General features: G+C 45.0%; 1 long non-coding RNA gene across 50 annotated transcripts in view; it reads left to right on the top strand.

Annotated features, from left to right (window-relative positions):
* Window positions 1-14004, top strand: part of LOC307181137 — a 3028377-nt gene that overhangs the window by 1519265 nt on the left and 1495108 nt on the right. For 46 of the 50 annotated variants that reach the window (XR_013825945.1, XR_013825946.1, XR_013825971.1 and 43 more), the window contains one exon: window positions 4666-4751. The exons of 2 other annotated variants lie outside the window; for them this stretch is intronic. This is a non-coding gene — a long non-coding RNA (uncharacterized lncRNA). Of the gene's footprint in view, window positions 1-1508; window positions 1591-4665; window positions 4752-14004 lie in introns of all 50 variants that reach the window. 2 more of the 50 variants (XR_013825983.1, XR_013825949.1) reach the window with 2 other exon arrangements.

A 14004-nucleotide genomic window follows, 5' to 3' on the forward strand; every position in this document is an offset into this window, starting at 1 on the left:
GATATTGCTTTGTAAGGAAATACCACAACTTTTTTATCCATTTTTCACTTTCTGCGATGTTGAACTTGTACTGTAAACGAGGTTCTTGTAAACAGAGCCGTTCCAAACTTTGGGGTGGCTGTGTCTTTTTGATTTTAAATTCCCTAAGCTATAGGACCATAAGTGGAAGTGCCTAGGCTCTGTGGCTTTGTTTTTTAGATGTTTCAGGAAGCACCATACACTTCTCCGGAGTGGTTGTTGGCAATTTACATCCCGCCCATCAGCATAACAAGGCTCCCAGTTCTCCATGGCCTGTCCTGCCTTTCTGGATTTTACACTTTTTTCAGATGGCCCTTTTGACCGGGGGGAAGTGAGACTTCATTGTAGTGCAGATTTCCTTTGCAAGCTTGCTTGGTTGGCCAAAAAGGGCGTATGCGTTTTTTCCTGAATATATTCAGGAAAAAACGCATACGCCCTTTTTGGCCAAGTGCATCATTGTGGACGTTCTGCCTCTTTTCCTATGCTTTCAATGCAATTCCAGTCTACCTCCTGAAATCGGTTTCCTGCAATTCTGCCCCGCTTTCAAGTCCTCTTGGCAGCCTTACTTCAGTCTATTTTTGGACGATAGCTGTCATTTATAACTCTGCAGGTTTGTGAATTACAGTGCCCCTGAGCTCCTTTCTTCAACTCGCTTTCTTGTGAGCTGGCCGCAACACCGCAGGATGGCTTCAGGCCCTAATCTGGTTCCGGCACGGCACGCTGAGCCTTTGGTTAATTCCTCTTCCTGGTGGGAAATGAGAGTTAAATTTGCCCGTCCAGACACCTCCAGCTAGTCTCTCATTGGTTCTCGCTATTCCTGTTCATCTTCCGCAGAAATTGCAAACTGGGCCAAACAGGAGGTTAAAGGGACTGACTCTCCAAGTCGGGAGAGTGTTAGTAAAGCGTCTGGAATGTTGCACCCGAGTACCAGGGTACGAAAACTGAGACATATTTGAACACGTCTCCCGATCACATGGTTGATCATACTCTAGGTTCCACATGCATGTTTTAGCTGAAGGAAGAATACCTTAAACCTGGGTAGTTGAAACCCGTGGAATGGGTACCATGCAATATGACTTCAAAGGGTCTTCATTTGCTCACCGAACATCTCCAATCCTATCACTGCTGCGTTTATGCCCCTGTACACATGCTTGATTCTCTTTCGGAGACATAGCAATCCATAGGTTTTAAGATACTTACTAGTCAGGTACATTCTTAGGCGTTTAATATGCGGTGTTGAGTCCATTTCGTTGAGCAAGGAGTAGCTCTTGTCTATTCCATATTTGGCTTAAGGAACTTTATCTGTGCCCATTTCAATCTCTGGTTTTATGCAGCACCCCAACTCACCTTTCCCCTTAAGCAAGCATAAGTTGGTTTTCTAAATTTGAGACCCTGTTCTGTTCTGTAATTCAGTTCCTGTGTAGCCAAGTTTCCATTCCGTGTATTACTGATAACTTATGATGTTTCTTTTTCTGTGTGACTTATTTCAGTTAGAATAATCATACCTGAATCCACTCATTATGCTGCTAAGGGCCTGATGACATAGATTTCATTGCTGAGTGATATTGCTTTGTAAGTAAATACCACAACTTCTGTATCCATTTTTCACTTTCTACGATGTTGAACTTGTACTGTAAACGAGGTTCTTGTAAACAGAGGCGTCCCAAACTTTGGGGTGGCTGTGTCTTTTTGATTTTAATTTCCCTAAGTTATAGGACCATAAGTGGAAGTGCCCTAGGCTCTGTTGCTTTGTTTTTTAGATGTTTCAGGAAACACCATACACTTCTCCCGAGTGTCTGTTGGCAATTTACATCCCGCCCATCAGCATAACAAGGCTCCCAGTTCTCCATGGCCTGTCCTGCCTTTCTGGATTTTACACTTTTTTCAGATGGCCCTTTTGACCGGGGGGAAGTGAGACTTCATTGTAGTGCAGATTTCCTTTGCAAGCTTGCTTGGTTGGCCAAAATGTGCGTATGCGTTTTTTTCTGAATATATTCAGGATAAAACGCATACGCCCTTTTTGGCCAAGTGCATCATTGTGGACGTTCTGCCTCTTTTCCTATGCTTTCAATGCAATTTCAGTCTACCTCCTGAAATCGGTTTCCTGCAATTCTGCCCCGCTTTCAAGTCCTCTTGGCAGCCTTACTTCAGTCTATTTTTGGACGATAGCTGTCATTTATAACTCTGCAGGTTTGTGAATTACAGTGCCCCTGAGCTCTTTCTTCAACTCGCTTTCTTGTGAGCTGGCCGCAACACCGCAGGATGGCTTCAGGCCCTAATCTGGTTCCGGCACGGCACGCTGAGCCTTTGGTTATTTCCTCTTCCTATTGGGAAATGAGAGTTAAATTTGCCCGTCCAGACACCTCCAGCTAGTCTCTCATTGGTTCTCGCTATTCCTGTTCATCTTCCGCAGAAATTGCAAACTGGGCCAAACAGGAGGTTAAAGGCGCTGACTCTCCAAGTCGGGAGAGTGTTAGTAAAGCGTCTGGAATGTTGCATCTGAGTACCACGGGAGGAAAACTGAGACATATTTGAACACGTCTCCCGTTCACATGGATGATCATACTCTGGGTTCCACATGCATGATTTAGCTGAAGGAAGAATACCTTAAACCTGGGTAGTTGAAACCCGTGGAATGGGTACCATGCAATATGACTTCAAAGGGTCTTCATTTGCTCACCGAACCTCTCCAATCCTATCACTGCTGCGTTTATGCCCCTGTACACATGTTTGATTCTCTTTCGGAGACATAGCAATCCATAGGTTTTAAGATACTTACTAGTCAGGTACATTCTTAGGCGTTTAATATGCGGTGTTGAGTCCATTTCGTTGAGCAAGGAGTAGCTCGTCTATTCCATATTTGGCTTAAGGAACTTTATCTGTGCTCATTTCAATCTCTGGTTTTATGCAGCACCCCAACTCACCTTTACCCTTAAGCAAGCATAAGTTGGTTTTCTAAATTTGAGACCCTGTTCTGTTCTGTAATTCAGTTCCTGTGTAGCCAAGTTTCCATTCCGTGTATTAGTGATATCTTATGATGTTTCTTTTTCTGTGTGACTTATTTCAGTTAGAATCATCATACCTGAATCCACTCATTGTGCTGCTAAGGGCCTGATGACATAGATTTCATTGCTGAGTGATATTGCTTTGTAAGTAAATACCACAGCTTCTTTATCCATTTTTCATTTTCTGCGATGTTGAATTTGTACTGTAAACGAGGTTCTTGTAAACAGAGGCGTCCCAAACTTTGGGGTGGCTTTGTCTTTTTGATTTTAATTTCCCTAAGCTATAGGACCATAAGTGGAAGTGCCCTAGGCTCTGTTGCTTTGTTTTTTCGATGTTTCAGGAAACACCATACACTTCTCCCGAGTGTCTGTTGGCAAATTTACATCCCGCCCATCAGCATAACAAGGCTCCCAGTTCTCCATGGCCTGTCCTGCCTTTCTGGATTTTACACTTTTTTCAGATGGCCCTTTTGACCGGGGGGAAGTGAGACTTCATTGTAGTGCAGAATTCCTTTGCAAGCTTGCTTGGTTGGCCAAAAAGGGCGTATGCGTTTTTTCCTGAATATATTCAGGAAAAAACGCATACGCCCTTTTTGGGCAAGTGCATCATTGTGGACGTTCTGCCTCTTTTCCTATGCTTTCAATGCAATTCCAGTCTACCTCCTGAAATCGGTTTCCTGCAATTCTGCCCCGCTTTCAAGTCCTCTTGGCAGCCTTACTTCAGTCTATTTTTGGACGATAGCTGTCATTTATAACTCTGCAGGTTTGTGAATTACAGTGCCCCTGAGCTACTTTCTTCAACTCGTTTTCTTGTGAGCTGGCCGCAAAACCGCTGGATGGCTTCAGGCCCTAATCTGGTTCCGGCACGGCATGCTGAGCCTTTGGTTATTTCCTCTTTCTGGTGGGAAATGAGAGTTAAATTTGCCCGTCCAGACACCTCCAGCTAGTCTCTCATTGGTTCTCGCTATTCCTGTTCATCTTCCCCAGAAATTGCAAACTGGGCCAAACAGGAGGTTAAAGACGCTGACTCTCCAAGTGGGGAGAGTGTTAGTAAAGCGTCTGGAATGTTGCACCCGAGTACCAGGGGAGGAAAACTGAGACATATTTGAACACGTCTCCCGTTCACACGGTTGATCATACTCTGGGTTCCACATGCATGTTTTAGCTGAAGGAAGAATACCTTAAACCTGGAGAGTTGAGACCCGTGTAATGGGTACCATGCAATATGACTTCAAAGGGTCTTCATTTGCTCACCGAACCTCTCCAATCCTATCACTGCTGCGTTTATGCCCCTGTACACACGCTTGATTCTCTTTTGGAGACATAGCAATCCATAGGTTTTAAGATACTTACTAGTCAGGTATATTCTTAGGCGTTTAATATGGGGTGTTGAGTCCATTTCGTTGAGCAAGGAGTAGCTCTTGTCTATTCCATATTTTTCTTAAGGAACTTTATCTGTGCTCATTTCAATCTCTGGTTTTATGCAGCACCCCAACTCACCTTCCCCCTTAAGCAAGCATAAGTTGGTTTTCTAAACATGAGACACTGTTCTGTTTTGTAATTCAGTTCATGTGTAGCCAAGTCGACATTCTGTGTATTAATGATACCTTATGATGTTTCTTTTCTGTGTGACTTATTTCAGTTCGAATCATCATACCTGAATGCACTCATTATGCTGCTTCGGGCCTGATTACATAGATTTCATTGCTGAGTGATATTGCATTGTACGTAAGTACCACAAGTTCTTTATCCATTTTTCACTTTCTGCGATATTGAACTTGTACCGTAAACGAGGTTCTTGTAAACAGAGCCGTCCCAAACTTTGGGGTGGCTGTGTCTTTTTGATTTTAATTTCCCTAAGCTATAGGACCATAAGTGGAAGTGCCCTAGGCTCTGTTGCTTTGTTTTTTAGATGTTTCAGGAAACACCATACACTTCTCCAGAGTGGCTGTTGGCAATTTACATCCCACCCATCAGCATAACAAGGCTCCCAGTTCTCCATGGCCTGTCGTGCCTTTATGGATTTTACACTTTTTTCAGATGGCCCTTTTGACCATGTGGAAGTGAGACTTCATTGTAGTGCAGATTTCCTTTGCAAGCTTGCTTGGTTGGCCAAAAAGGGCGTATGCGTTTTTTCCTGAATATATTCAGGAAAAAACGCATACGCCCTTTTTGGCCAAGTGCATCATTGTCGAGTTTCTGACTCTCTTCATATGCTTTCAATGCAATTCCAGTCTACCTCCTGAAATCGGTTTCCTGCAATTCTGCCTTGCTTTCAATGCCTCTTCATAGCCTTACCTCAATATATTTTTTAAAAATAGTTGGCCTTTATAACTCTGCAGGTTTTTGAATTGTAGTGGCCCTTAGCTCCATTTTTTAGCTCTTATTTTTGTGGTCTTGCCCCGTAACCACAGGATTCCTTGAAGCCCTATTTTTCTTCTGGGGCACCTTGCTGTGTCTTTGGTTAATTCTTCTTACTGATGTGATATTAGAGTGACATGTGCCCATTGAAACCGCTACAGCTAGTTTCTCACTGGTTCCCCCTATTCCCATTCATCCTCTGCACTAACTGCAGACTGTGCGTTACCAGAACTTAAAGGCATTGACTCCATGTGGGGATGTTGTTAGTAAAGCGGCTGGAATGTCGATCCGGAGCCCCAGGAGAGGAAAAATGAGGTGCGTTTTAGAAACCTTTCCCGATCATATGGTATACCAGTCGCTGGGTTTCCCAAGCATGGTTTAGCTGTAGGAAGATTCTCTTCAACCTGGAGTGTTGGGACCCTTGGAATGAGTAGCATGAAGTATTGCATTAAACTTTCGGCAGTTGCTCACCAAAGCTCACCAATCCTGTCAGCCCCAAGTGTCCAGCCTTATGTCTTATCCAGCTGTAGGTTTATATGTGGTCAATCCAGGTTGCATCACAGCCCCTGAGCGAATTTTGTAAGAATTTTTCTCTCTTTCATTGTTTCAGCGTTTTGTTTTTAAAATTTATTTCTATAATGGGGTTTAGCTCCTTTTCACTGCTGTGTTTGTGCCGCTCTGCACACACTTGATTCCCTTATGGAGATATATCAATACATGGGTTTTAAGATTCTTATTACTCAGATATATTTCTCTGCGGTGTATAGGGTGTGTTGAGGCCTGTTCATTGAGCAAGGTGTAGATCTTGTCTAATACCTATTTGGTTTATTGAACGGTATCTGTGCTAATTTCAAACTCTGGTTTTATGCATCACCCCACCTCTCCTTTCCCCTTAAGCTGACATAAGTGTGTTTTCTAAATGTGAGACACTGTTCTGTTCTGTAATTCATTTCTTGTGCAGCCATATTTACCCTCCCTCTATAAGTGATATCTTATGATATGTTTCTTTTTCTGTTTGACTTATTTCAAGTAGTATTATCGGACCTAAATCCACTCTTTATCCTTCTACTAGCCTTATTACATTGATTTCATGGTGAAGAGATATTCCATTGTACATAAGTACCACATCTTCTTTATCCATTGTTCTCTTTCCTGGGATATTTAAGGTGTACTGAAGTTGAGGTTCTTGTAAACAGAGTAGCCCTAAACTGTGGTGTGCTTGTGTCTTGTTGATTTTTAGACTTCCCTAGATATACTCCCATGATTGGAAGTGTCCTATGCTCTGTAGCTCTGTTTTTTAGATGATTTAGGAACCACCATACACTTCTCCAGAGTGGCTCTCGGCAGTTCACACACTGCCCATCAGCGTATAAAGGCTCCCTGTTCTCCATGGCCTGTCCTGCATTTCTGGTTTTTACAATTTTTTAGGATGGCCCTTTTGACCGGTGGGAAGTGAGACTTCTTTGTTGTGCACATTTGCATTGCTTGCTTGCTTCGTTGCCCATAAAGTGCGTATGCGTTTTTTCCTGGATATAATCAGGAAAAAACGCATACGCCCTTTTGGGCCAACTGCATCATTGTCGAAATTCTGCCGCTTTTCATGTGCGTTAAAGACGAGTCCAATCTATCTCTTGAAATCTGTTTCTTGCAATTCTGTCTTGCATTCAGATCCTCTTCTTTGCCTTACCTCAACATATTTTTGGACGTTAGTTTTCATTTATAACTCTGCAGGTTTGTGAATTGCAGTGACCCTGAGCTCCATTTTTTAAGTTGCTCTTTTGTGAGCTGGCCTCAAACCCACAGGATTGCTTCAGGCCCTATTTTGGCTCCGGCGAGGCAGGCTGAGCCTTTCTTTAATTCTTATTCTTAATGGGAAATTAGAGTGATATGTGCCCGTCCAAACCCCTACAACTCTTCTCTCATTGGTTCCCCCTCTTCCCGTTCATCCTCCTCACAATTTGCAAAATGTGTGAAACAGAAGTTTAAATGTGCTGATTCTCCAAGTGGGGAGATTCTAAGTAGCGTGGCTGGAATGGTGAACAGGAGCACCAGGAGAGGATAAATGAGGTGCATTTTAGACACATCTCCCGATCACATGGTGTACAGTCCTCTGGGTTTTCCATGCATGTTTTAGCTGTAGGAAGATCCCTTGAACCTGCAGATTTGGGACCCATTGAATGGGTACCAGGTAGTATTACTTTAAAGGGTGTGCATTTCCTCACCCAACCTCACATTTCTCTTAGTGCAAACAGTTTCCAGCCTTATGTCTCATCCTGCTGTGGGTCTAGATGTGTTCAATCCATGTTGCATCACCGTCCCTGAGGAAAAGTTGTAAGAGGTTTTCTCTGTCTCTCTGTCGTTTATTTTTTTCAATTTATTACTATATTGGTTACAGCTGATTTTCAAAGCTCTGTTTCTTGCTGCTGTACATCCACTTGATTCACGTACAGAGAGACATCAATAAATTCTTTTTCAGATTCTTACCAGTCGTATATATTCTTTTCCGGTGACTTGAGTGTGCTGAGTGCAGTTCTTTTAGCTACCGTGTAGGCCTTGTTGATTATCAGTTTGGTATTTGGAATGGTATCTTTGCTAATTTCAACCTCCTGGATGATGCCTCACCCCTCCCCACCTTTCCCGTTTAGCAGCCTTATGCGTGTTTTCTACATATTTGACTATGTTTTTGTTTTGTAATTTATTTCATGTGTAGCCATTTTGGATTCCACCTTTAAGTGATATCTTATGATATGTGTCTTTTTCTTTTTGAATTCTGTCACTTAGAATGATCATACGTAACTCCTCTGGAGTTGTTACAACTGGCCATATTTCATTGATTTCCAGGCTGAATAATATTCCACTCTACCTAAGTACCACATCTCTATCCATTTTTTCCCTCCAGAGACATTTAAGTTATATCCTAGTCGAGGATCTTTTAAACAGAGAGGGGGTAAACATTGGGGTGCCTGTGTCCTCTCGATTTTTGTTTTTCCCAAGATATACGCCCATGAGTGCAAGTGCCCTATGCTCTGTAGCTCATTTTTTAGATGCTTTAGTAAACACAATACACTTCTCCAGAATGGCCGTTGGCAATATACATTTCCACTATAAGTCTCACAGGGCTCCCTCTTCTCGTTGCCCTGTCCTGCATTTCTGTTGTTTACGCTTTATGAGGATGGCTCTTCTGACTGATGCGAAGTGATATCTTTTGTAGTATTGACTTCCAGTGCCCACCTGTTTGGTTGGCTAAAAAAGTGTATGCCCTTTTCTTGAATATATACAGAAAAGAACGCATACACCCCTTTTGGCCAACTGCAATGTTGGCAATGTTGGCAATGTTCAGCTCCTTTTCTTGTGCTTAATGGCGAGTCCTTTCTACCTCCTCAAATCCCTTTCCTGCCATTCTCCCTTGCTTACAAGTCCTTTTCTCTGACTTTCCTCAAGACATTTTTCAGTGATGGATATTTTCAACTCTGCAGTTTTGTGAATTTTACTGCCCCTGAGTTCCATTGTTCAACTCGTGTTTATGGGAACTGGCCACAAAGCAGCGGGATTTCCTCAAGCCCTATACTGTTTCCATGGGCAACCCTAGCCTTTGGTCAATTCGTCTTCCTGATTGGAAATTAGAGTGACATGTGCCTGTCTGAACACCTAGGACTTGTCTCTCATTGTTCCTCATCCTTCCGCTTCATCCTCTGGACAAATTCCAAACTGTACGCAACAGGATGTTGACAGTGCTGACATCTCCAAGTGGGGAGACTGTTAGTAAAGACGCTGGAGGGGTGAACCCGAGCACCAGGAGATGAGGAGATGAGATGCCTTTTCCAAACTCTTCCCGATCAGATGGTATACCATCCTCTGGGTGTGACAGACATGTTTTAGCAGTAGGAAGAGTCCCATTCATGTAAGGAGAACACCAGGGCTTTTTCAAAATCAGTGTCTCCCCGAAACCCAAACTGGGGAAGTTTTTAAGCTACGGCTACACATATGTTCATTAAGGGCCTTGGGAAGTAGGCAGAGTCCAAACTTTAGATGATTGAAGTCTTCAGGGTCAGAAGCACTCACCACCAGCTTCCCTTAGGCTACACTTTAACTGTCATTGATAGATGATGTCAATAAAAATATCTATTCTTTTTCAGATTATTTCCCCTTATAGGTTATTGCAAAATGTTGAGTGTAGTTCCCTGTGCTATACAGTAGTTCCTTGTTGATGATCTATTTTATACATAGCAGTGTGTATGTGTTCATTCCAAACTGTTAATTTATCCCTCCTCCCACCTTTCCCCTTTGGTAATAATAAATTATAAGATTTTATACTTCTCAGAAATGGGGGAGCTGAAAGAGAGGTATCATTTTCAATGGAAAAGCATTTAAAACAAGATTGAAGGTTTAACCAAGATTATTAGCTGTACATCCTTGGAAAGAAATCACTTCGTTTCTCTAATATTGACCTGACAAATAAGACAAACCTTTTCACTGAACTTGCTTATAAAAAGTGATGGAAATATCAAATGGAAGTGTTAAAAACATCTTATTTTACCCGAGCCTTATACACTGTTCTATGTTAACTACAGTTTGGCTCACACATCTGTTCATTGAGGTTACAATAGTCTCAATTTCTGTTACTGATCCTCCAGAGTGGACCCCAACAAGTGTCCCCCTGCCCAGTGTCATTGGGGCCAACAGATCGAGACTGAGTTTGGTTCACAAGCAAAGGAAACTTTATATTTTGATCAGAGAATGGAGAGGTGAGAGCATGCACTACCCCGTGGGCTGTGGGCTGGGCTGCTGTGTAGAGATCCTGTCAGAGTCAGTGGGAGGGAGGGAGGCGGCGGAGCTCTCGAGGGCTGGGTTGGCTGTAGCTCAGGCTCTATATCGTGGAGTCTGCACTGGGCCCAAGAGCTGAGGTGTCGACCCAGCCATTCTGCACTAGGAAATCTGGTCTGAAGTGCCGGGTGTGGAACCTCTGCATGCGGGACCCTAGGAGCACGTGAAATTAGACAAAGCACAAAGGATAAAAAAGGTTAGACTTGACTTTATTGCCCAGATTCTATTTTTATCTCCCAGGGATTTTTAATGGGCTTTGCTGGGGACAAACCCCTCCTCTGCCTTTTGTCCCGTTCCTCATTCTTGGAGTGCTGAGGGTGCAGACCCTTCTTCTGTAACTGCTGAGTGCTGAGTTGGGAGCCCTCATACCCTGGGGCGAGGGTCAGAGCTTCTCCCCAGCAGCCTCCCGGTGACGTTGATTGTCCCCAGGACCCCTGCCTCCCTGCTCGTCCACCTGAGCACCAGCATTGGAAGTGTTATAGATTCTAATGACCTTTAAGGGTCCAGGAAAGAGATGTGCAGAGACGCTGTGGGGGCCGGTTTCACCCCGCCCCACATTTGTTCGGCCACCTTAGGCTGACCGTCTCTGCCAGCCTAGATGCTCTGACCAGTAGTCTGCGCTTTCTTCAGTTAGGCCCCTGAATTAACGTACAAACAGCACCAGGTGTCAGAGCACTGCCCGCTCAACTCCCAGACAGTCCAGGGTCAGTGGTGATCAAGGACCATGATGGCTACTGAGTCAACAGCCTTTTGAAGTAAACAGGAGTCCAGCCGGTCTTATTGGCCACCATCATCACGGTGTCTGTAGGCTTTTCTATGGTGACAGTGTGGTATACTGTTCCCCCGCCAAGATTATTAGCTCCCCTCTGGGTGCAGTAAGTCCTGCAAGCAGTAGTCTACTCTTTTGGGACACACTCTTGTTGTTTTATGAGAGAAACTCCAGGTCAAGTGATGTTCACACGAGTCGTCATGGTGCCCTGTTGCCCCCGGTTATCTCTCTGGATGTTGGAGTTGGAGGGCCTCCTCACTCGAGGTCGGTGTGCCCACGGAGCGAACCCTGCAACTTCAGGGCATGGTTGGTGGTTAGGATCACCACGTGGGGTCCTTTTCCCTTAGGAGGGAGGTGGCCTTTTGGGCTGCTGATTTCCAGGTTTTTAGATACCGCCAGTATCTTGGCCAGATGTGGCAGTGGGCCAAGCCCCTTAGTGACCGTAGTTTATCCTACCTGGATGGCATTCTTGCATTGTTCCATTTCAAGTGGTCCCAGTTTTTGCACTAATTCTCCAATGGCGATTCACCTTTCACCAGGAATGTAAAGGTCAAAGAGTTTAGCTAAATTAGGGAGTTCCAGGGCAAGGGTCTGAATTGACTGCTCTTTCCATTCTTGAAAGGCCACTTCTGGATTCTATTCAAACGGATCATCATCTTTTCCTTTCAGTGTTTCATATAGAGGCCCAGCTAGTAGACTGTAGCTAGGGATCCAGAAGCAGCAAACCCTGGCCTCCCCAGGAACCCCTAAGCTGTCTTCTAGTTTTAGAAAGGGGTAAGGCTGAAAATGGTTTCTTCCCTTTCCTGGGATGGGCTTCTCTGACCTTCTGTGAGAATGAAGCCCAGGCAGGTCACCGCAGTCTGTGATATTTGAGCTTTTTCTTGGACAACTTCTATCCTTTATTGGCTTGGTAGTTCAGAGGCCTCCTTAGTAGGGCTGGTGATCAGAATGTCGTCTGCATATTGAAGGAGGGTTTCCTTTTCCAGAGGTAGAACTTTTAGGTCTTTAGCTAAGCTTTCCCCAAAGATGGTGTGGGAATTTTTGCACCCTTGGGGCCAGACGGCCCGGAAGTATTGTTTTAGTTGTATGTTGAGTCCTGCCACTCACAAGCCAAAATTTCTTGTGACTCTGGGACTAATGGAATACAAAAGAAGGCATCATTGAAGACTAATACAGAATACCATGTCCTGGTGGTTGGTAGAATGACCAGCAGGGTGTAGGAATTAGGAGCAACTGGAGGTATATCCTCGGTGGCTTCACTGACTGTCCTGACATCCTTTACCAGGTCCCCAGCGGCCCATGGGGCTCTCGTGGTCAGACCAATCCCAGAATATGGAGCTCACCTGGGCAGGTACCCCACCCCCACCCCAGCCCACGGGGCTCTCGTGGTCAGGCCCCTCCCAGGATACAGAGCTACCCTTGCAGGTACCGTGGCAGGGCTGGGCACACAGGAACCGTGCACATAGCCCTCATTGCAGAGCACCCCCAGCTCACCTGTCGCTCAGAGCTGACACAGAGCACCTCAGAGCAGGACTTGAACTAACAAACAGCAGCTGCGACAGGTCTGTGACCCTGGGCATCACTCCGTGAGGCCTCCCTCCACCTGGTCTTCCAGAGACTTCCACTGCACCCGGGGCACCAGGCCTCTGTCTCCAACCACCACCCACCCCTCCTCTGCCTGACTCCTGGGTTCCTCTCATTAGGAGAGTGTTTTCTTGAAGTTGTCTCCCACTCATGGGCCAGATAAAATGATTAGAAAACAAGCCAAAGCTGCAGCCCCTTGTCTATCCTGACTCTCAGGAGCCCACACCTGTTCCTTGGACCTGGCCGGTTCAGCAAGTTCCATTTTCTGCAACTGTGAGCCCCTGAGGGGTGATGATTGGCTGACCTGGGCAGCCTTACCGTGCCGGCCAGCCCTCCCCAGGTGTGCCTGGGTTGAGATCAATATAAATACCACTCCAGGCAGCAAGAGCCCCTGCAGCCGTGCCTGACGCCATTTTCTCTGCCCTGTCAGCAGTCTCGGGGCTGGGCTGGTGGGAGGGAGTGAGAGGCCATGGCTTTGTGGGTGGCCCAGTGTGAGTGGGGCTCTGCTGGACTTTCTGCAGCAGTTGCCAGGCTGCCACCTGCTAAGGAAGAGGATGTGTCACCCATACCTGCTGCTGGAATTTCTCCCTGGGCAGAGGTGAGGAAGGAAAAAAGCAGTGGGGGCAGGGACAGGACGGGTATCTCAGGCAGGGAAATGGAAATCTTCCAGAAGAGCACCCAGGGCCAGGACCATCCTGGCTGGCCTGCAGGCACCAAGTCGGCCGGCATGCTGTCACTCGTGTGGCTCTATGGCCCTTCCTCTAGGCTTTCAAGTCCTTGTATATATTCAGGTGTTTTACCTGGGACGGGTGGGAATAGTTCAGCAGCAACTGGCCTGGGGCTCAGCTCACGTTTACTCACAGATGCCTCGGCACGGTGCCCCAGCTTTGCAATGAGGACGCTTGTTGCGTGGGGGCTGCTGGCTGAATGGGAGACGATTCCCCACCACTGACCAACTTCAGAATTGTTTACAACTGGAGCAAGTGCCCTGATACGGTTTTCCTCTGTGGAACTGGTGGGTTCTGTGTTTTTTTTCTCTTTTTCGTTTTTGGTTCAAGGTAGATTTTATTCCTCTTTTTTGTATTTACAGATATAAGCATGGAAATAATTTATTCATATAAATACATGTATGTGCAGGGAATAATTGTTTTTTCTGTTTTATTTTTTAAATTTTATTTCTTTTTAATTTTGAATTTTATTTTATATTTTTATACAGCAGGTTCTTATTGGTTATCTATTTTATACATATAAATGTATACATGCCAATCCCAGTCTCTCAACTCCTCCCACCACCACTCCCCCAACAGCTTCCCCCCTTGTTGTCCATACGTTTGTTGTCTACATCTGTTGCTCTATTTATGCCTTGCAAAATGGTTAATCTGTACAGTTTTTCTAGGTTCCACATATATGCATGAATATACAAGATTTGTTTTTCTCTTTCTG

The sequence above is a fragment of the Stenella coeruleoalba genome (assembly GCF_951394435.1).
Source record: "Stenella coeruleoalba genome assembly, contig: scaffold_39, whole genome shotgun sequence".
In the NCBI taxonomy this organism is placed as follows: domain Eukaryota; kingdom Metazoa; phylum Chordata; class Mammalia; order Artiodactyla; family Delphinidae; genus Stenella; species Stenella coeruleoalba.